Raw genomic sequence first — 22,704 nt, forward strand, 5'->3', positions numbered from 1 at the left:
TATAAGAAGGTGGAGCCAAATGGAGTGTACCACAGAACAATGCTAACAGGTGGAACACCCCAACCCTAACCCCAACAGTAACAACAGTAACATATGTACAAGTACCCATAGTGGTAACCATCTATGGTTCACCACAGGAGTATAATATACTAAGGAGTATAGCCCATCGAGTCTGCACCAACCACAATCCCACCCAGCCCATATGCCCCTTGTCCCACATATTTATCCTGCTAGTCCCCCTGACACTAACGGGCAATTTTAGCATGGACAATCAACCTAACCCGCACATCTTTGGACTGTGGGAGGAAACCGGTGCAACTGGAGGAAACCGGCGCAGATACGGGGAGAACATGTAAACTCCACACAGACAGTGACCCAAGCCGGGAATCGAACCCATGTCCCTGGGGTTGTGAGGCAGCAGTACTAACCACTGTGCCACCATGCCGCTCTCAGTCAGGTTGCTGTTGTTCCACACTCTCTTACTCAGCTTGGACATACATTTATGATGCGTTTGCTGATTTCAGCAGCGAGAGACAGATTGTTAGTGATTGTGGAACTTAGATATGTGAAACCATCAACAATGTAAGGGGAAAATACAAGGGAGCACACTTTAAAATGGCAATACAAGAAAGCACACTTTAAAATGGCTGCCTGGCACATAAAGGGTTAACTGGGAAAGCCAAAAGCCAAAAGAGCAGACATACCTAACAGACAAGCCATTTCCAAATCACAGACAGTGACTCATAGCAAACAAACACCTCAGGAAGCCAAAGCCAAGGGTCAAGACATATTTTAAGATAAGGATAAGGATAAGGAAACCCCAAAACAAAGAGCTTAGATTAATGTTAAAGGAAGGCGGGAAATATGAATGCGAGGGAACCGATTAGCACCTGAACGAGACGAAACTAGCCATTGATAGATACAGACATAAGGAGATGTACCCATTCATAAAATGCTAAGTGTCTATACCTGTTTGTACTCTTGTAAACATGGGGAAATGTACCCATTCATAAAATGTTAAATACTTGTACTCACTTAAACAATGTGATAATGTTCGAATCACCGGTTTACCCATTGTGTAAAGGGTATAAAATTGAACCGCTCCCGGCATACAATTGAGAGAAGGTTTGCTACAGACCAATGTGCCTTGTCTCCACGGGGCTCCGTTTAATAAATCGTATTTTCTGAATCTCGAAGTCTAACTACTAGTGGATTTTTCCCACAACAAACAACCTCCAGTGTCACATTGTCAATGCTGATAGCTGGCGATTGGCAACATCCTGGAGCGTGACATTTGTCTTCTCTGTGCTAACGGTCAAATCAAACTCTTTACAGGCGTGAGTCTGTCCATTTGCTGGTGAAGGTGTCCCTCAGTGTGGCTTCCTCAGCACAGAGCAGCTCTCTGATGAGGATTTGGCATATCTCCGTCTTGGATTTCAGGTGAGCAAGGTTGGACAGCTTTCCCTGAGTTCAGGTAGGTAACTAGACACTCTCTGTAGATGACCTGAAGGCAAATGACACCAGCAAAGAGCAGCATGTGCCAAAGAGCGTCAGTGCCGGAACACATCCCTGTCTGACTCTACTGCAAACCTCCGAGGTTTCTGGTGTTGCCATGTCATTGCTAACCTCACCCGTTGTGTTGCTATGGAACAGGAGATCACACTGAACAGCTGCACCAGGCTGCCACATGGTCCAATGTCTGGGTGAGATCGATGACAGCGATACTTAGAGGCCTCCTTGGTTCACGGCATTCCTCTTGCAGCTACCAGACTGAGAAGATCAAGTCAATTGTGGATCTTCTTATTCGGAAACCACACTGGGACTCGGGGTAGATTCGTTCAGCCAGGATCTGCAGCCTGACAAAGGCAACGCAGGCCAATTCCCAGGATGCTCTACAGAGATGCTTCAATAGTCGTCGCAATCTTTGCGGTCACCCTTGCTGTGGTACAGGATCAGAATCGTTGCATCATGTGTATCCTGGGGCACGGCTCCCTCCCTCCCTGCAGCAGAGACATGTTTGTGCAGATGCTGCAGGTTTCCCTGTGTTAGATGGGTTCAGCATCAGCACCTGGAGCTTTGCCCATGGGAAGCAAGTCAATAACGTTGGTAAACTCTCCACTGTGGTTTCGATATTCAACTCTGCCAAGACAGACAGGCTTTCAATCATGTCCAGAGCTTCCTCAGTGACAGTTCTTTCCCTAGAGTACAACTCAAGGTAGTATTCCACTGTTTCTTACGGTTGGTGATGACCTTCCCTGCCTTGTTTTCAATTAAGTTACTTTCCTACAGATACAGATAGGTTAGGAGAGTGGGCCAAAACGTGGCAGATGGAGTTTAACGTGCATAAATGTGAGGTCATGCATTTTGGTCGGAAAAATGTGAAGGCAACTTATTATTTAAATGGGGAGACTTTGAGATGCTCTGGTGCAGAGGGATCTGGGTGTCCTCGTTCATGAGTCACAGAAAACTAGTATGCAGATATAGCAGATAATGAAGAAAGTGAATGGAATGTTGGCATTTATAGCTAAAGGAATAGAATATAAAGGTGAGGAAGTATTGCTGCAACTATACAAGGCATCGGTGAGGCTGCACCTGGAGTATTGAGCACAGTTTTGGTCCCCTTATTTGAGGAAAGATGCAGTGGCATTGGAGGCAGTTCAGAGGAGGTTCACTAGATTGATTCCAGAGATGAAGGGTTTGTCGTATGAAGAGAGATTGAACAGTTTAGGCTGATACTCTCTGGAATTTAGAAGAATGAGGGGAAATCAAATTGAGGTATACAAGATGATAAAAGGTATGGATAAAGTAGACGTGGAGTGGATGCTTCCTCTTGTGGGGCATTCTAGGACGAGAGGTCACAGTCTTAGGATAAGGGGTAGCAAATTTAAAACAGAGTTGAGGAGAAACTACTTCTCCCAAAGGGTTGTGAATCTGTGGAATTCGCTACCCCAAAGTGCGATGGATGCTGGGACAGTGAGTAAATTTAAGGAGGAGTTAGACAGATTTTTAATTGGGAATGGGTTGAAGGGTTATGGGGAGAAGGCAGGAAAATGGGGATGAGGAGCGTATCAGCCATGATCGAGTAGCAGAGCGGACTCGATGGGCCGAATGGCCTAATTCTGCTCCTACATCTGCTTATGAACTTTGCTGATGGACCTGTTGGCTTTTGATCCTTTTATCCATGTCCCTAGCACTCCCTGTGTGGAAGAACATTCTGGCAGAGTTGTAACCAATTGTCACTGGCTATTTTTGCACCATGTTGCAGCTATTGCTAATCTGTCTAAAACTATTTGAACCGGACAGAATCGTGTAAAAGAATTGCAAAAATGTGAGGTTTGATATTGAGGAAAACAATTGGCCCCAGAAGAATGTGATAATGTTTTAATTGTGTCTTGTAACTGTTTGTATTATTTTTGGGAAAAATTAAATTTTGATTTTTCTTTAATCAGAGAAACTTTGCCATGGCCAAGTGAGTTTCTGGGAGTATCTGATATCTATTCACTGGAGGAGTAAATTAAACAATCCGAAAGTCAAACAAAAATGGAAAGGGAGGAGACAGCAGGAATGCCCGGGTTTTACTACATACTGCAGTCCTGTTGATTATCACACTATCAGAGAGAGGTGTTTGCCATGTAATGGGAGATAGACAGTGCCCGAGAGAGGATTGGCACTGCTGCCTCACAGCGCCAGGGATCCGGGTTCGATTCCAGCCTCAGGTGTCTGTGTGGAGTTTGCATGTTCTCCCTGTGTCTGCCTAAGTTTCCTCCGGGTGCTCTGGTTTCCTCCCACACTCCAAAAATGTGCAGGTTAGTGATATTAGCCATGGTAAATGTGTGAGGTTATGGGGATAGGCTTGGGGGGAGGGGGGGGGGGGGGGGGGAGTGGCTGGGGGGGATACTCTATTGGAGAGTTAGTGCAGATTCAATGGGCCAAATGGCCTCCTTCTGCACTGTCAGGATGTTAGAATGTAACTGGTGACAACTTTGTATTGGATGTAATGTGACCACAGGTAACAAGTTGTAAGGGTCAGCTGACCCAGTAAACCATGGAACCAATTACAGAATGATGTGATGGCCAGCTGACCAGCTGACTCACTATAAATAAAAACCTGATGGGAATTGTTGGGAGCTTGGAGTGGCCCAGGGCAAGGCCCCAAGTTTGAAGTAATGAAGTTTCTTTATTAAACCCATTCTCTGATTTACAAGATGGAGTAAGCTTTGTTGTATTTTCATTAGCTGCATTGAAGAGTTCCTTCTGAAGAAACAGGGGATGCTACGGTAATAACTTGAAGGCGTAATGTCTCAGGGATAGCGAGACAGCAAACGGAATGGGACTGACTGGATAGCTCTTTCGACACAGACCCGATGGGCTGAATGGCCGTGTGCTATGTTACAAAGTGTTTCCAGCCCGTGCATAGATCATTCCGTCACAACTGATCTTTGCTGATCTTTATGTTCCTCAGAAGCCTCCTCCCACCTCCCCTTCGTCTGACTCTATCAACATCTCCTTCTATTCCTTTCTCCGCGTATGTTTATCCATTATCAGTTTTATTCACTCCCTGTGGGAGCCAGTTCCACCGTCTCACTCACCACTCTCTGGGTAAAGACGTTTCCCCTGAATTCCCGATTGAATATATTATTTATGGTCCTGCCAGGCCTGCCTACCCAAGTGTTTTCTTAATTTCAAAGGCCTCGATTAGGTCTGTTACCTAACTTCAGTCTTTCCCTTTCCAGTTTAAATAATCCCACCCTGTCAGTGTTTCTGGGAAGGAATGACTTCTCCGTTCTGATATGATTCTGGCAAATATTTTTTGGACCATCTCACAGCCTTTGTATCATTTTATATTGTGGAGACCATGAGATCGGCATAAAACTCAAGTGTTGTTTCGATTCAGGTTTCTGATTTTCAATTCTACCTCTCCCCAGTGCTGTGTTCATGGCCCGTGTTGCTACTTATAGTGATTTGTGTATTTGCTTTTCCAACACCACCCCCCCCCCACCCCCGACCCGCCCCCCGCACACACAATTCTTGTTTTCCTCTATTCCATTCTGACACCCATAATCCAAGCACCCCACTGGCATATGAGAATCACTGCTCCGTGTGCTCAAAGATCTGCAGTTCAAGGATTGGCCAGTTCAGCCACATGAATAAAGACCCCCCCCCCCCCCCCCCCCCCCGGCCATGGCACAAACTCTCAACTCCTGCTCTGCCCAAGACCGCAGAAACTACAAAGAGTCGCAAATGAAGCCCAGTCCATCACTCAAACCAGCCTCCCATCCATTGACTCTATCAACACTTCCCGCTGCCTCGGCAAAGCAGCCAGCATAATTAAAGACCCCACGCACCCCGGACATTCTCTCTTCCACCTTCTTCCTTCGGGAAAAAGGTACAAAAGTCTGGGGTCACGTACCAGCCGAAGAACAGCTTCTTCCCTGCTGCTGTCAGACTTTTGAATGGACTTATCTCACATTAAGTTGATCTTTCTCTACACCCTAGCTATGACTGTAACGCTACATTCTGCACCCTCTCCTTTCCTTCTCTATGAACGGTATACTTTGTCTGTATAGCACACAAGAAACAATACTTTTCACTGGATACTAATACGTGACAATAATAAATCATAAGAACATAAGAAATAGGAGCAGGAGTAGGTCATCTAGCCCCTCGAGCCTGCCCCGCCATTCAATAAGATCATGGCTGATCTGACGTGGATCAGTACCACTTACCCGCCTGATCCCCATAACCCTTAATTCCCTTACCGATCAGGAATCCATCCATCCGCGCTTTAAACATATTCAGCGAGGTAGCCTCCACCACCTCAGTGGGCAGAGAATTCCAGAGATTCACCACCCTCTGGGAGAAGAAGTTCCTCCTCAACTCTGTCTTAAACCGACCCCCCTTTATTTTGAGGCTGTGTCCTCTAGTTTTAACTTCCTTACTAAGTGGAAAGAATCTCTCCGCCTCCACCCTATCCAGCCCCCGCATTATCTTATAAGTCTCCATAAGATCCCCCCTCATCCTTCTAAACTCCAACGAGTACAAACCCAATCTCCTCAGCCTCTCCTCATAATCCAAACCCCTCATCTCCGGTATCAACCTGGTGAACCTTCTCTGCACTCCCTCCAATGCCAATATATCCTTCCTCATATAAGGGGACCAATACTGCACACAGTATTCCAGCTGCGGCCTCACCAATGCCCTGTACAGGTGCATCAAGACATCCCTGCTTTTATATTCTATCCCCTTCGCAATATAGGCCAACATCCCATTTGCCTTCTTGATCACCTGTTGTACCTGCAGACTGGGCTTTTGCGTCTCATGCACAAGGACCCCCAGGTCCCTTTGCACGGTAGCATGTTTTAATTTGTTTCCATTGAGATAGTAATCCCATTTGTTATTATTTCCTCCAAAGTGTATAACCTCGCATTTCTCAACGTTATACTCCATTTGCCATATCCTCGCCCACTCACTCAGCCTGTCCAAATCTCTCTGCAGATCTTCTCCGTCCTCCACACGATTCACTTTTCCACTTATCTTTGTGTCGTCTGCAAACTTCGTTACCCTACACTCCGTCCCCTCCTCCAGATCATCTATATAAATGGTAAACAGTTGCGGCCCAAGTACCGATCCATGCGGCACGCCACTAGTCACCTTCCTCCAACCGGAAAAACACCCATTTATTCCGACTCTTTGCTTCCTGTCGGATAGCCAGTCCCCAATCCACTTTAACACACTACCCCCAACTCCGTGTGCCCTAATCTTCTTCAGCAGCCTTTTATGGGGCACCTTATCAAACGCCTTTTGGAAATCCAAAAACACCGCATCCACCGGTTCTCCTCCATCAACCGCCCTAGTCACATCTTCATAAAAATCCAACATGTTCGTCAAGCACGACTTTCCCCTCATGAATCCACGCTGCGTCTGATTGATCGAACCATTTCTATCCAGATGCCCTGCTATCTCCTCTTTAATAATGGATTCCAGCATTTTCCCTACTACAGACGTTAAGCTGACCGGCCTATAGTTACCCGCCTTTTGTCTCCTTCCTTTTTTAAACAGCGGCGTAACATTAGCCGTTTTCCAATCAACCGGCACTACCCCAGAATGCAACGAGTTTTGATAAATAATCACTAACGCATCCACTATTACCTCTGACATTTCTTTCAATACCCTGGGATGCATTCCATCCGGACCCGGGGACTTGTCCACCTTCAGTCCCATTAGTCTACCCAGCACTGCCTCTCTGGTAACATTAATTGTATTAAGTATTTCTCCTGCTGCCAACCCTCTATCGTTAATATTTGGCAAACTATTTGTGTCCTCCACCGTGAAGACCGACACAAAAAACTTATTTAAAGACTCAGCCATATCCTCATTTCCCACTATTAACTCCCCCCTCTCGTCCTCCAAGGGTCCAACATTCACTCTAGCCACTCTATTCCTTTTTATATATTTATAAAAACTTTTACTATCATTTTTTATATTAATTGCTAGCCTCAAATCAAATCAAAGCCATCCTCAAATCGGGGAACAGTCAACAATGATGGCAAGGAGAGCATGGCCGCCCTATCCTTACCAACAAATGGACACCGCACACTTCTCTCAGTTAAAGTTCATTTTGCCAATTTCACACCCATTCTGTAAGTATTTTGTCTTTCTCAGGATTAGAAAGACTCCCCAGCTGACGTTGTCTGCCAATTTTAAACTCTGTGCGATATCTCACACACTGAGCAGTGGTGGTTAGGCTGATGGCTGGCACAAACAACAACTGGAAAGAGGAAAAGAAATTCAAACAGATGATTTGGAGGAAGCCTCCCTTTAAGATAAAATAAACATTAAAAAAACTCGGGATAGATGGACAGGATGACTAAAGGAGATCTCACTGGATTCTAACATTCGTTGATCATGGGACAAGTTCTCGGAAAAATTCAGAAGTAATTAGGTTTGTATAACCTTTCCACTTATCACAAATTGTTATGTCAGGCTTTGGGGTATATTATTCCAAGGATATATTTAATGTTGATTGCTGGCTTCTGAACGTTTATTTCAAAGGAATTTGGGAGTCACGATGATTGCTGATTCATTAATCGAATGTTATGCAGCATGGTACGTTATGTGTTCCCCCCTGGGGGCTTGATGTGACATCTTATCGGAAAGAGAGAGCTCCCTTTGAGGGGGAGGATTTCCTCGGTACTGTGCTGCATGTGTTGAGTGCTTGCCCTCTCTGGGAGTACTCAAGCCCCCAACATTCTGACTCTAAGAACAAGAGTTATCTTGTCAATCGCGTTCTGGAAGATCTGAGACAAGTGTAAGAGACTGAGGAAAATTTGTGGGGAAGACGTTTACTAGTGTTCTTTGTCCCTTGTGGGTTTCAGTGTCCTGTTTGCCGGGCGGGTGCTGTGAACAGGATGCTGTTGGTTGAGTGATGTGGGCTGGGCCAATGGGATTGCTCTGGGGGGCGGGAAGAAAAAAAAGGCGCCAGGAAGTGAAGCAGCTGCAGAGCTGAGGAGGGAGTGTGCAGAAGAGGGAGTGTGCGGAGGAGGGAGTGTGCGGAGGAGGGAGTGTGCTGAGGAGGGAGTGTGCAGAAGAGGGACAGCCACGTCTTTTGAAGAGAAGCCTTTCAGAAGCAGTAAAAAGTCAGTTTGAAGTGAATCTTTCTCAGGTAGAACTGCTTGGTTTTTCATGACTGCCGAGGAGGACAGCCTTCAGCGCACGGGACCTGCGTTACTACACAGATAGCTCGCGGCACCTCTGCCTCGTGTGCTTGTTCCATCATCTTCCCTCTCGTAGACCCGTCTGGACTGTGTGTGTGTCGGGGTTAAGTGAGTACTATCAGACAGGAACGGTAACAGAATGTGGTTTTCTCCAGATGTGCACCAACGGATGGGCCCCAACGTTTAAAATTCAAAGTGCTTGGTGATATTCTGAACATTTCTCAGGTTGAAACTGTTAATTGGAAAATCTTCAGTTGGGATTCTTTACTTGTTTATATCTGCTAATTATATTTGTTATTAAATTTTTTTGTTATCCCGTTTACCTTGTTGTTCCAAACCGTTTCTCATTATAAGGTTTATCTCAATAACATTTTTGGAGGCACCGCGCTAAACATACTCAAATCCTTTCCATGCAAGCCTGTACTGGCATTTATGGGTAAACAGGAAATTTAGCCAGCTCACCATCAACTGCTAGGAATTCAGGATCCTGTAAATCGAACAGTTAAATAGAAGCCCCATATAGTGATCAGCAGGGGGTTACACAAGGAAAGGACAGAAATACACAAGACCTCAATGGCTTTGAAGGGCAGATCCCTAATTAGAAACTGCAAACGCTTGGTTAATAAAGAGCAGATGAGATAGAGTAAGTGTCCAGAGGTCAGTAGATCCTGAGAACATTGACTAACTTCAGCTTGGAATGCCAATATGTTCCACAATATTTACACTCAGATAGCAGATAATCTTGTGTCAAACTCTCAAAACCGTTCATTCAAGTTTACACTGCCAAGAGAACAACCGAATGATGTACATTCCAAACCAACTCGTAACCCAATCAATGAGCACCCAAAAACTGACACAAAGCTTTCACACAAGAAATTCTCTTCAGCAAACCCAACTGCATGGTGAGTGTCTGGTAATGGGAGATGAGAAGAAAGGCAAGAGGAATTTGGGTTTGGCGGGGGTGTGGCGGAGGGGAGGGTGGGGGCATGTGTGTGTGTGTGTGTGCACGCAGTCGCTAGCTGTCATGAGGGTGTGACAACATTTCAAGACTATTTTTCTGCCTCCACCGAGTGACCCACCAGAAAGGCAACAAATTCCAGACCACCTCAAACCTTTGTCTCCATCTGAGGAGAGTATCAGAGACCATCAAGGATGTAGGGAAGCAGGTGCAACTGCAAGTTCAGATCTAAAACAGTGGACTGTGGTCTCTCCTTTCTCATGGTCTTACACTCATCTTCAAATACCATTACTGCATCAAATTTACAGCACAGGCCACTCAGCCCAACTGGTTCATTTTTATTTAATATTCTTTCATGGGACATTGGAGTCAGGGGCCATGCCAGCATTTATTGTCCATCTCTAATTGCCCTCCAGAAGGTGACGGTGAGTCGCTTTCTTGAGACGCTGCAGTCTATGTGGTGTGGGTACACCCACAGTGCTGTTAGGGAGGGAGTTCCAAGATTTTGACCCAACGACACTGAAGGAACGGTGATATATTTCCAAGTCAGGATGGTGAGTGACTTGGAGGGGAACTTGTAGGTGGTTGTGTTCCCAGGTATCTGTTGCCCGTGTCCTGGTAGGTGGTAGAGGTTGAGGGTTTAGAAGGTGCTTACAAAGGAGAGTACCAGTGTTTATGCTCTAACTGTCGCCCAATCAGCGGAGGCTTCTAATCCCATCTCTCTCATGTGTTTACCAGCTTCCCTCTAAATGCATCTATACTATTCACCTCAACCACTCGCTGTGGGAATGAGTTTCACATTCTCACCACTCTCTGGGTAAAGAGATTACTCCTGAGTTTCCTGTGGAACTTATTAGCCACTATCTTGTATTTATGCCCTCCTAAGTTCTGGTTTCCCACCCTCTCTGCTAAGGGTGGCACGGTGGTACAGCGGTTAGCACTGCTGCCTCACAGCGTCAGGGCCCGGGTTTGATTCCGGCCTCAGGTGGTCTGCATGGGTTTCCTCCCATACTCCAAAGGTGTGCGGATTAGGTTGATTGGCTATGCTAAATTGACCCTAGTGTCAGGGGGATTAGCAGGGTAAATAAGTGGGGTTACGGGAATCGGGCCTGGGTGGGATTGTGATCGGTGCAGACTCAATGGGCCGAATGGGCTCCTTCTGCACTGTAGGGATGTGATGATTCTAAGTGGAAATGCCTCTCTGGTCACCGTATCAAACCCTTTCATCATTTATTAAAAGACCTCTCATCACGCCACCCCTACAGTCTCTTCTTCTCTAGAGAAAGGATCACAGCCTGTTCATTCCTTCCTAACAGCTGTAAACTCTCAATCTGCTATCATCCTTGGAGATCTTTTTTTTGCACCTACTGCACTGCTTCAATATTGTTCTTTTAACCACAGAGTGCGCTCAGGGAAGTGTCCTGCAGATGCTGGTGGAGCCTGAGGTGGTAAGGCGCAGGTGAGGAGGATTACACCTGGTGCCTTAGGGGGCTAGATCAGACACTGCCTTTGATGCACTGCTCAAGGATTCTGGCCTCACAGGGCTAACCTACAAAAGCAGAGTGCTGTCTGAACAAGATCACCTACCTGCATGCAGTACCCTTCAGGCAAGCAATATATCCCAGAATAGCTGGCGAGGAATATGAGGGAGACAAAACCAGATCTGTAAAGTTGCAGATGAACCATTGTCCATAATGGTGAATGTAATTGCTATGACGGCCTTAAACTGACAGCGATTTACAAATGTTAAGTGAAAATAATGAGTGGTTCCATTACTCCTTGAATCTTACATCAGAATCGTTTGTCACTGTTACGTATACTTCTCAACATAAATACATTGATTATTAATAAGGATTCATGAAACAATGATAAAGATAAGGCTATATCGCAGGGAGGCCATGGCCTAGCGGTATTATTGCTAGACTATCAATCCAGAAACTCAGCTAATGTCCTGGAGCCCCGGGTTTGATTCCCGCCACGGCAGGTGGTGGAACTTGCATTCAATAAAATAAACTTGAAATTAAGAATTTAATGATAACCATTGTCAAAAAAACCCTAATGTTCACTAATGTCCTTTAGGAAAGGAAATCTGCCATCCTTACCTGGTCTGGCCTACACCAGAGCCCCAGCAATGTGGTTGACTCTCAACTGCCCTCAGGCAACTAGGGATGGGCAACAAATGCTGGCCAACCAGCAACACCCATGTCCCACAAACGAATTTTTAAAAATACAGGTAGAGTTAACTGGGGAACTATTATAAACTCATCTCCCACCTAGTTCTGCTGCTAATGTGCACAGTATACTGAGAACAACAACTTGTACTTACATAACATCTTCAACCTCGTAAAGCATCCTAAGGGACATCATGGGAGCTGCCATCAACCAAAATATAACAGAGCTAACTAAAGAGATGTTAGGACAGGTGACCAAACACTCAACCTCAGTGGTAAGTTAAGGAATGGCTTAAAGGAAGAGGGAGACAGAAAGAGAATTCCCAAGCTAAAGACACAGCTACCAGCAGTGAAGTCAAAGAAATTGGGGATTCTCAAGTGGTCAAAATCTGAGGAGATCTTGGCGGACTGGAGGGTACAGAGTTAGAAAGGGATAAAGAAGGTGGAAGAGAGAATGTCCGGGGTGCATGAGGTCCTTAATTGTGCTGGCTGCTTTCCCAAGGCAGCAGGAAGTGTAGACAGAGTCAATGGATGGTGTCTTGTGGGGAAGAGCAGAACTAAAGGCCATCAATATAAGATAGTCAGCAAGAAATTCAATCGGGAATTCAGAAAAAACTTCTGAGTGCAGTGTGTGGAACTCACTCCGACAGGGAGTGGCTGAAGTGAATAGAATAATTAAATATTTGCACTCAGATTACGATGAATCTTGGGAATTTTCTACCCGCGAGCACTGTGAATGATCAGTCATTGAGTATATTCAAGTCGGAGATGGAAAGACGGTCGGGCACTAAGGGAATCAAGGGTTATGGGAACAGTGGAGTTGACGTAGGTGAGCCATGCAGACGTTGGCAGCACGGTGTCACAGTGGTTAGCGCTGCTGCCTCACAGAGTCAGGGACCCAGGTTCGATTCCGGCCTTGGGTGACTGTCCATGTGGAGTCTGCATGTTCTCTCCGTGTCTGCGTGGGATTCCTCCGGGTGCTCCAGTTTCCTCCCACAGTCTAAAGATGTGCAGATTAGGTGGATTGGCCATGCTAAATTGTCCCTTTTCCCAAGATGTGTATGTTAGATGGATCAACCATGGGAAATGTGTGGGGTTACGGGGATAGGGTGGGAGGGCATGGGCCCGGATACTCTGTCAGAGAGTTGGCGCAGACTCGATGGGCCGAATGATCTCCTTCTGCACTGTAGGGATTCTATGAACTCTGATAATGCTATGAACATGAGGGATGAATAGCCCCATACTGCTCCGATTTCTTAAGTCCTTTTGATTGTATGACATAACATTTAATATCTCTTCGCGGTTTTGTAAATAGAGCGATTTAAGCAGAACTCCACGTGGTCAATGTCCTAATTTGTGGGATTTACCAGAGGGTTGTGGTAATTTGCCAGAATTACTGATGCCTGAATCAAAGCACAAGGATAAATATCACTGTGACATATCTGTTACAAGTTTACCAAATGACAATCACCATGCATCATTCAGAAATATCACACAGATAAATTTATTTTAACAGGAAATATTATCTTTTTCAAAATAGAAGGAGGTAACAAGAAAGGGCACTACCTACAGAGCAGCAGTCTTTGTTGCACATAATCTCCGTGCCAGAAGCTTTCACACCCCAATGTGTTGGCTTATTCCTCTTCAATCATCCATTTCCCTTCTTTTATTGAGCACTTTGGCCTCCATGAGCCATGGTGAGGTTGAGTTTGTTGGTGTTACTGTAGCTGAAAAGGGTGATTTGCCTGCACTGGCTATGGACAGAGAATTTGGTCACATTACAAATACAACATTGCTGCTTTCAAAGTTATTTTTAGTGCTGATCACTAAATGATAAACCGTATGAATAAATAAAGGTTACATATTGCCGTAGCAATGAGCAGAGATCTTGTACTTACCGCACAAACACAGCGATGGGCATAGGGATCGCCGCCACAACTTCCCCAACAGGGAAAATGTATCACTCTACTCCCCAGAGTGCATGCAAAAGCATAAACTCTGCAGCTGGACCTGAGGCTTCCAAACAGATCCGCACCATTCTGTAAATCCGCAACTACGCAAAAAATATCTGGCAACAATACAGGTTTCTCATGAAGAGTTCTCAATCCATAAAAGAGTGTCTGTTACTTAACAAAACAGGTAAACAAGATAAGCTGGAATATTTACTTCTGAGAGTACAGCTGGTATCTGGTCAACTCCTCTCTGCTGTCTATTCTGACTCAGTGAGTGGAATTTTCTGGCCGTTCACGCCAGCGGGATTCTCCAGTCCCGCTGCAGTGAACGAAGACTTAGTTGAGCGTCAAATTCTCCGTCCTGGCTGGCAGCGGCGGCAGGGCATGTCTTTAGACTTTAATCCTTTTAATTGGAAATTGAAATATAAATTATTTCAGTAAAATAAATCTAACCTGCTTTGTTGTCACGTATTTCTGTTCTGATTGGCTCTAGTTTATTTTTTCTCCTCAAAGACTATTGGCCGCTTAATAACCTCCTTCACCGTTGGGCCACCCATGAGTTGCAAATTGACACATAATCTCTAGGTTGGATTTGTTATACCTGTGGCTGGTTGGAGAAGCGAGCAGTTCCCAGACGGACAACCTTAAATCAGTGTTCAATTGGCTGAACACAGGACCACAGAGGTCCTGCAATTAGGTTGTCGGAAGAGATGGGATGCAGCCAGGGTTTTCACTGAAGCTTGTCCTTCTTTCGTTCATGGGGTGTGGGCATCACTGGCAACACCTGCATTTATTTCCCATCCCTAACGGTGGTGAAAAGGACCTTCCCTCTCAGATCCTGCACACTGGGAGCCTCTCCGTCTTCCTCGAGTTGGCTGTGGTGGGTAAGAGATTGTCTTCTGCAATCTGCCTTTGCAAAGAAGGGGCAGAGAGAGACGCAGAGGTGTTTGTCGAGGCTTATCCCTGGCAGCTCCATGACACAGTACTCTGCGCTCTGCAGGCCCGGAGGGGACGCACCCAGACAAACATTAACTACTATCGGAGGGTTATTAATTCAGTGGAAGACACTCTCTGCTCTGCCTGCAACTTGCTGCTCCTCCAGTCTGATGAACTGTCGATGACTGAGAGTCGCAGATTGGCACATTCTGGGCCAACCTGTCGTCAGATAGACTAAAGTTTGGAACAATCGCTGCAAAAGATGATAGAGGAAAGGCCACTGTCCAAGCCCTCCCCCTCGCCCCTCCTGCTATTGTGGGAAACGTCAAATCCCTCGGACTGTGTGCACAATAGCACGTTTGAAACATATGCTGCAAATACAACCCGGAATGACAAGTGTCGTGAGGCAGTCCATGTCCATGTTGAAAGAAACTGATATGCATTGCATTTCTCAAATTTCAATGTTTATGTAATCTACTCACAGAAATATTATGCATAAATATTGTGTGTAAAAAAAACTCTAATTGCTCTTGAGAAAGTGATGGTGATCTGCCCTCTAGAACTGCTGCAGTCCATGTGCTGTGGGTACACCCACAGTGCTGTTAGGGAGGGAGATACAGGATCTTGACCCAGCGACAGTGAAGGAACGGCCGATATATTTCCAAGTCAGGATAATGAGTGGCTTAGAGGGGATCTTGCAGATGGTGGGTGTTGCCAGATATCTGCTGCCCTTGTCCTTTCTGTACTCGTATATATAAATGGTGAGAACAGGCTGGACTAGCCTTTGATGAATCCCATGGTTAAATAACCCACTGACCTAAAACATCTGGGTTCATGCAAAGAATGGCCAGTAGGGTGAGGGCAGCAAGAAAGAGAGCAACTGGAGATCATGTGACTCCCATCCCAATGAGACGAGGAGAAATACGGAGGAAGCATGTGGTAAACATCATTCTCCTTGGCTTGCTTTCAGACCAGGAACAGAACTGTACTTCAAAGAAAAAACATTGCTTCGTAACTCAGCAGAGATTGTCAATGCACCAGGCAGACTCCCGTGAACAGACTTTCAATTCTCAAAATTATATTCGACTTCCAGTTGATTGGCCAGGACAAATTAACCATTGGAAACCAGACTGACTGACTGCATTTAACACACACACACACACACACGCATGCACCACACACGCCACACACACACCCACACGCCACACACACACACACACACACACACCACACACATGCACCACACATGCACCACACATGCACCACACACACACCCACACACCACCCACACACCACACACACACACACATACGCCACACACACACCACACACACACACACACACCACACACACACACACCACACACACCACACACACACATGCACCACACATGCACCACACACACACACACCACACACACACACACCACACACACACATGCACCACACATGCACCACACACACACACCCACACACCACACACACACACACCACACACACACACACATGCACCACACACGCCACACACACACCACACACACGCACACACACACCACACACACACGCGTGCACATGTTTCATACCACTTCCATCCCATCAGCTGGCACTTGCCTCTATCCTCTGTTGCGTGTTTATATCTGTAACAAACTGCACAGTGCAATCAATCTAAACCGTTTTAAAGTAGCCGCATACATGTTCTTTTAAAAGAAAGCCAAAGACAATATTACAATTAACACAGAGACCAAACACAGTAGAGATGCTACAATATATCAAAATGAATCAAATAACAAATGCTTTGAAAGTGTATAACAGGAATATAGCAACAATCGCCAAGTCAAGAGGAATACAGTATGAGAAGCTTAATCAGAATTATTGTGATTATATCACAGCTGACAACCACTTTGCCCAGTCACTAATTCCCATGTATAGCAGGGTTTAAAACGCAAGTTAAATCATGTTGCGTGACAGTTCCTGTCTTACAGTAACGTTATGTTGCTAAAACAGCACAGCCAGTGTAATCTCAGTTTAGTGATGGGTCACTGGGTAGCAGGTGGGTAGGTGAGATGATGAATGGGCACCATGCCATCCTCTATTCCAGGTTAAAGGTGCAGAGTTTGTTGCGAGGATATATTCTCTCCTGCGAACATACATCTCCTGCTGACTCCATGGTCCCAGTCCCCCAACCAACCCCCTGTGACAAATATACCGTATTAACTCTGTGAGTGAATGGGTTTTGAGTGAGTCAAAATCCCAGTCAGACTGTTTCTGGGAAATGGGGTGAAGGAAGAATGGTTTAGAATCATAGAATCCCTACAGTGCAGAAAGAGGCCATTCAGCCCATCAAGCCTGCGCCGACTCCAAAACAGCATCCCACACAGACCCTCCCCTCCGTTGTGTCCCCCATAAACAAAGAACAAAGAACAAAGAAAATTACAGCACAGGAACAGGCCCTTCGGCCCTCCAAGCCTGCACCGACCATGCTGCCCGACTGAACTAAAACCCCCTACCCTTCCGGGGACCATATCCCTCTATTCCCATCCTATTCATGTACTTGTCAAGACGCCCCTTAAAAGTCATTACCGTATCCGCTTCCACTACCTCCCCCGGCAATGAGTTCTAGGCACCCACTACTCTCTGTGTAAAAAATCTGCCTCGTACATCTCCTTTAAACTTTGCCCCTCGCACCTTAAACCTGGGAAAAAACTTCTGACTATCCACTCTGTCCATGCCTCTCATAATCTTGTAGACTTCTATCAGGTCACCCCTCAACCCCCGTCACTCCAGTGAGAACAAACCAAGTTTCTCCAACCGCTCCTCATAGCTAATGCCCTCCATACCAGGCAACATCCTGGTAAATCTTTTCTGTACCCTCTCCAAAGCCTCCACATCCTTCTGGTAGTGTGGCGACCAGAATTGAACACTATATTCCATGTGCAGCCTAACTAAGGTTCTATAAAGCTGCAACATGACTTGCCAATTTTTAAACTCAATACCCCGGCTGATGAAGGCAAGCATGCTGTATGCCTTCCTGACTACTTCCTCCACCTGCATTGCCACTTTCAGTGACCTGTGTACCTGTACACCCAGATCCCTTTGCCTATCAATACTCTTAAGGGTTCTGCCATTTACTGTATATTTCCTATCTGTATTAGACCTTCCAAAATGCATTACCTCACATTTGTCCGGATTAAACTCCATCTGCCATCTCTCTGCCCAAGTCTCCAACTGATTTATATCCTGCTGTATCCTCTGATGGTCCTCATCGCTATCCGCAAATCCACCAACCTTTGTGTCGTCCGCAAACTTACTAATGAATCCAGTTACATTTTCCTCCAAATCATTTATATATATTACAAACAGCAAAGGTCCCAGCACTGATTCCTGAGGAACACCACTTGTCACAGCTCCATTCAGAAACACACCCTTCCACTGCTACCCTCTGTCTTCTTTGACCAAGCCAGTTTTGTATCCACCTTGCTAGCTCACCTCTGATCCCATGCAACTTCACCTTCTGCACCAGTCTGCCATGAGGGACCTTGTCAAAGGCCTTACTAAAGTCCATGTAGACAACATCCACTGCCCTACCCTCATCAATCATTTTCGTCACTTCCTCAAAAAACGCGATCAAGTTAGTGAGACACGACCTCCCCTTCACAAAACCATGTTACCTCTCTCTAATACGTCCACTTATTTCCAAGTGGGAATAAATCCTGTCTTGAAGAATCCTCTCCAATAATTTCCCTACCACTGATGTAAGGCTCACCGGCCTGTAATTACCTGGATTATTCTTGCTACCCTTCTTAAACAAAGGAACAACATTGGCTATTCTCCAATCCTCTGGAACCTCCCCTGTAACCAGTGAGGATACAAAGATTTCTCTCAAGGCCCCAGCAATTTCCTCCCTTGCCTCTCTCAGTATTCTGGGGTATATCCCATCAGGCCCTGGGGACTTGTCTACCTTAATGTTTCTCAAGCACCCCAATACCTCCTCCTGTTTGATCTCAACATGACTCAAACTATCTACACACCCTTTCCCAGACTCATCATCCACCAAGTCCTTCTCTTTGGTGAATACTGATGCAAAGTACTCATTTAATACCTTGTCCATTTCCCCTGGCTCCACGCATAGATTCCCTCCCTTGTCCTTGAGTGGGCCAACCCTCTCCCTGGCTACCCTCTTGCTCTTTATATATGTATAAAAAGCCTTGGGATTTTCCTTAATCCTGCTGGCCAATGCTTTTTCATTATCCCTTTTAGCCCTTCTTACTCCTTGCTTAAGTTTCCTTCTACTTTCCTTGTATTCCACACTTGCTTCGTGTGTTCCCAGCCTCCTAGCTTTGACAAATGCTTTCTTTTTCTCTTTGACTCGGCTCACAATATCTCTCGTTATCCAAGGTTCCCAACACTTGCCATACTTATCCTTCATCCTTACAGGAATGTGCCAGTCCTGAATCCCTATCAACTTACACTTGAAAGCCTCCCCCATGCCAGATGTTGATTTGCCCTCAAACATCTGCCCCCAATCTACATTCTTCAGTTCCTGCCTAATATTGTTGTAATTAGCCTTCCCCCAATTTAGCTCCTTAACTTGAGGACTACACTTATCTTTATCCATCAGTACCTTAAAGCTTACTGAATTGTGAACTCCGTGCATTTACTATGGGCAATCCATCCTAACCTGCACATAGAGTCATAGAGATATACAGATCGGAAACAAGCCCTTCAGCCCAACTCGTCCATGCTGACCAGGTTTCCTAATCTGAACTAGTCCCATTTGCCTGCGTTTGGCCCCTATCCCTCTAAACCTTTCCCATCCATTGTACCAATCCAAATGTCTATTAAATGTTGTAATTGTCCCTGCCTCTACCACCTCCTCTGGCAATTCATTCCGTACACGCTCCATCCTCTGTGTCAAAAAGTCATCCCTTGGGTCCCTTTCCCCTCTCACCTTTAACCTATGCCCTCTGGTTTTGGATTCCCCGACCCTGGGGAAAGGACCTTGGCCATTCACCTTATCTGCGCCCCTCATGATTTTATAAACCTCTATAAAGTCACTCCTCACTGGACTGTGAGAGGAAACCAGAGCACCCAGAGGGAAGCCATGAGGTTTACCCGAGGCTGTTTGGGGTGTGTTTGACTGGAGCTGCCCCGGGCACAACTGGCGAGTTCTGATTTTGATTCACTGAGGCGCACGCTGGTGGAAGGTGCCTGTCCATTCCTCACTGTGGCCTTGCTCAGCAAGGTGGAGGCAGATTAAATCCCTCTGGGAGGATGAAACACCAGCTGCCTGGTACACAACAGATAGTGAGGCAAAATATGAAGGGTGTGAGAGATTCCCCCATGACTGGTAGCATCCTGTATGTGAGTGCCATGCTGAACTATCGCCACCACCACAAGTACGGAATACAAAAGCACCACTTAAACCAAGTTTAGCAGAATGACTTTTTCAGTCACTTCCTCACCATGACGACGACCTCTGGAACCCATGTCACTGCTGTAACCTCTCCCTGCTGAGTCTGAGCTGTCGGGTGGCACAGTGGTTAGCACTGCTGCCTCACAACACCAGGGACCCGGGTTCAATTCCTGGCTTGGGTCACTGTCTGTGCGGCGACTGCACATTCTCCCCGTGTCTGTGTGGGTTTCCTCCGGGTGCTCCGGTTTCCTCCCACAGTCCGAAAGATGTGCCGGTTGGGTGCATTGGCCGTGCTAAATCCTCCCTCAGTGTACCTGAACAGGTGCTGGAGTGTGGCGACTAGGGGATTTTCACAGTGGTGTAAGCCTACTCATGACACTAATAAATAAACTTTAGGTTCAACTTTGAAAAGAGATCCTTGTCTTTTTTGGTAAAGTTTCGAAGAAAGAGGTGATTTCACTGAAAAAAGAATCTTACATGGCACAACCGGGTGGATGGAGAAAGGATGTTTCTCCTGGGGGCGGCGGGGGGGTGGGGGGGGGGGGGGGGGGGGGGGTGGAGCGTCCAGAACCAGGAGATGACAACAGTCTCAGAATAAGGGAGTGGCCATTTAGGACTGAGATGAGGAGGAATTTCTTCACTCGGAAGGTGGTGAACCGTTGGAATTCTCTACCCAGAGGGTGTGGGGACTCAGTCATTGAGTCTGTTCAAGACAGAGATCCATTTCTGGATATTAAGAATGTCAAGGAATATGGGGATAGTGCAGGAAAATGGCATTAATGTTAAATGACAGAGCAGACTTGAGGGGCCGAATCCTGTTCGCAGCTTTCTGTGTTTTTTCATTGGTGTAAACTTAAAAACAATCAAGACTTGAGGTGAGACGTGGGAAAGATAAGATACCAGCACAGCGTGATGGGGGTGAACAATCTCTGCCAGCGCTGTCCTGTTTTATAATTCCACAGCCATAACATTTAACACATCATCCCACACATAACCAATGGTTCCAGGGTTTCAATCACACAAAAGGTGGAAGATTCACCAGTGCACCCTCTGAATCAGACGCACGCGCTACACTTCTGTAATAAGTTCTCGGAGGCAGAAGTCCCTTCAACAAAATTCCTTTATTTACAAGATCCAACAATACTATACAGAGTGTTCTCAGCACACAGTCAACATCCGGAGTGCCAGAGGAACTGACACTCCTGTTTCAGTACAGAGCATGGGGCTCCCTGATTGGCCCATCAATTAGACCCTCAATCAGGGAGTTCATATTCAGGCCCACCTCAATTGCCTGATTGAAACCGTTACAGCTTCATCAGGCATTTGTTTCCTTCACTTAAATTCTTCATTCATTACACCAACTGTTGAGTAAGTGGAAATTAATTGTTAATTCCTCGAGATGCCAGGACAAGCCTGGGGGGGCTTGGCACCTCCCCAGTTATCCTGTTAGATGTGGCGTAATGAATTCCTCTCCTGTCTCCTCTCCAGCAGGAAGGCATGGTGTCATGTGGAATTATCAAGAGTTTTCCAATCTTTCTTTCCAAGGTGGTGGTGGTTTTAGCACTGCAGTGATGTGAGTGACTATCAGAGGGAGAGGATCTTGTAGCCAGAAGCGGAATGTCACAATCACCCTGGCGATATACATTCACAGAGTGGGGGTTTTACAGCCCCTCCCGCCAGAGGAATTTCCTGGTCACGCCAGAGTTGATGGACATTTCAATGGCTCACCGCATTTTCCAGCCCCGCCCCCAGGGCTGTAAGATTCCACGCACTGGAGAAACCGATCTGTATGTTCCGAAACACAGAGACAGATTGCACGCACTGTACCTGTCGCAGAAGCGATGGTGATCGCTTGTTACAAACTGGAGATTTGACAATTTGGCTAAGATTTGGGCAAGGGCAACATTTGCTGCCCTTCCCCAATTGCCCTTGAACTGAGTGTCTCACTGGGCCATTTCAGAGGGTCAGTTATCCACTTTGCTGTGGGTCTGGAGTCACATAGGGTGGCACGGTGGCACAGTGGTTAGCACTGCTGCCTCACAGCGCCAGGGACCCATGTTCAATTCCAGCCTCAGTTCACTGCCTGTGTGGAGTCTGCACGTTCTCCCCGTGTCTGCGTGGGCGCTCCGGTTTTCTCTCACACTCCAAAGATGTGCGAGTTAGGTTGGTTGACCATGCTAAATTGCCCCTTCGTGTCAGCTAGGGTAAATGCATGGGCTTATGGGGATAGGGCCGCGTTGGGACTGTGGTCAGTGCAGAGTCGATGCGCCGAATGGCCTCCTTCTGCACTGTAGGGATTCTATGGTTCTACATGTAGGCCAGACTGGGTAAGGATGGCAGATTTCCTCCCTTGAACTGAACCAGATAAATCTTCACAACAATCAGTGACGGTTTCATGGCACCGTTACAATTCCAGATTTTTTATTTATTAACTAAATTTAGCGATTAATTGAATGTAAATCCGAGCAGCTGCAGCAGTGGGATTTGAAGCCATGTCCCCAGGGCATTAACCTGGCCCTCTGGATGACTAGTCCAGTGACATTACCGCAATAGCACCGTCT

The 22,704-nt window shown here is 46.2% G+C and overlaps 1 protein-coding gene across 2 annotated transcripts in view; it reads right to left on the reverse strand.

Moving 5' to 3' along the window:
* The window catches only part of col14a1a (collagen, type XIV, alpha 1a), a 245,891-nt gene that overhangs the window by 188,761 nt on the left and 34,426 nt on the right, over positions 1–22,704 (reverse strand). The gene's annotated exons all lie outside the window — the stretch shown is intronic.

The sequence above is a fragment of the Mustelus asterias genome, chromosome 7, assembly GCF_964213995.1.
Source record: "Mustelus asterias chromosome 7, sMusAst1.hap1.1, whole genome shotgun sequence".
NCBI classification, from domain to species: domain Eukaryota; kingdom Metazoa; phylum Chordata; class Chondrichthyes; order Carcharhiniformes; family Triakidae; genus Mustelus; species Mustelus asterias.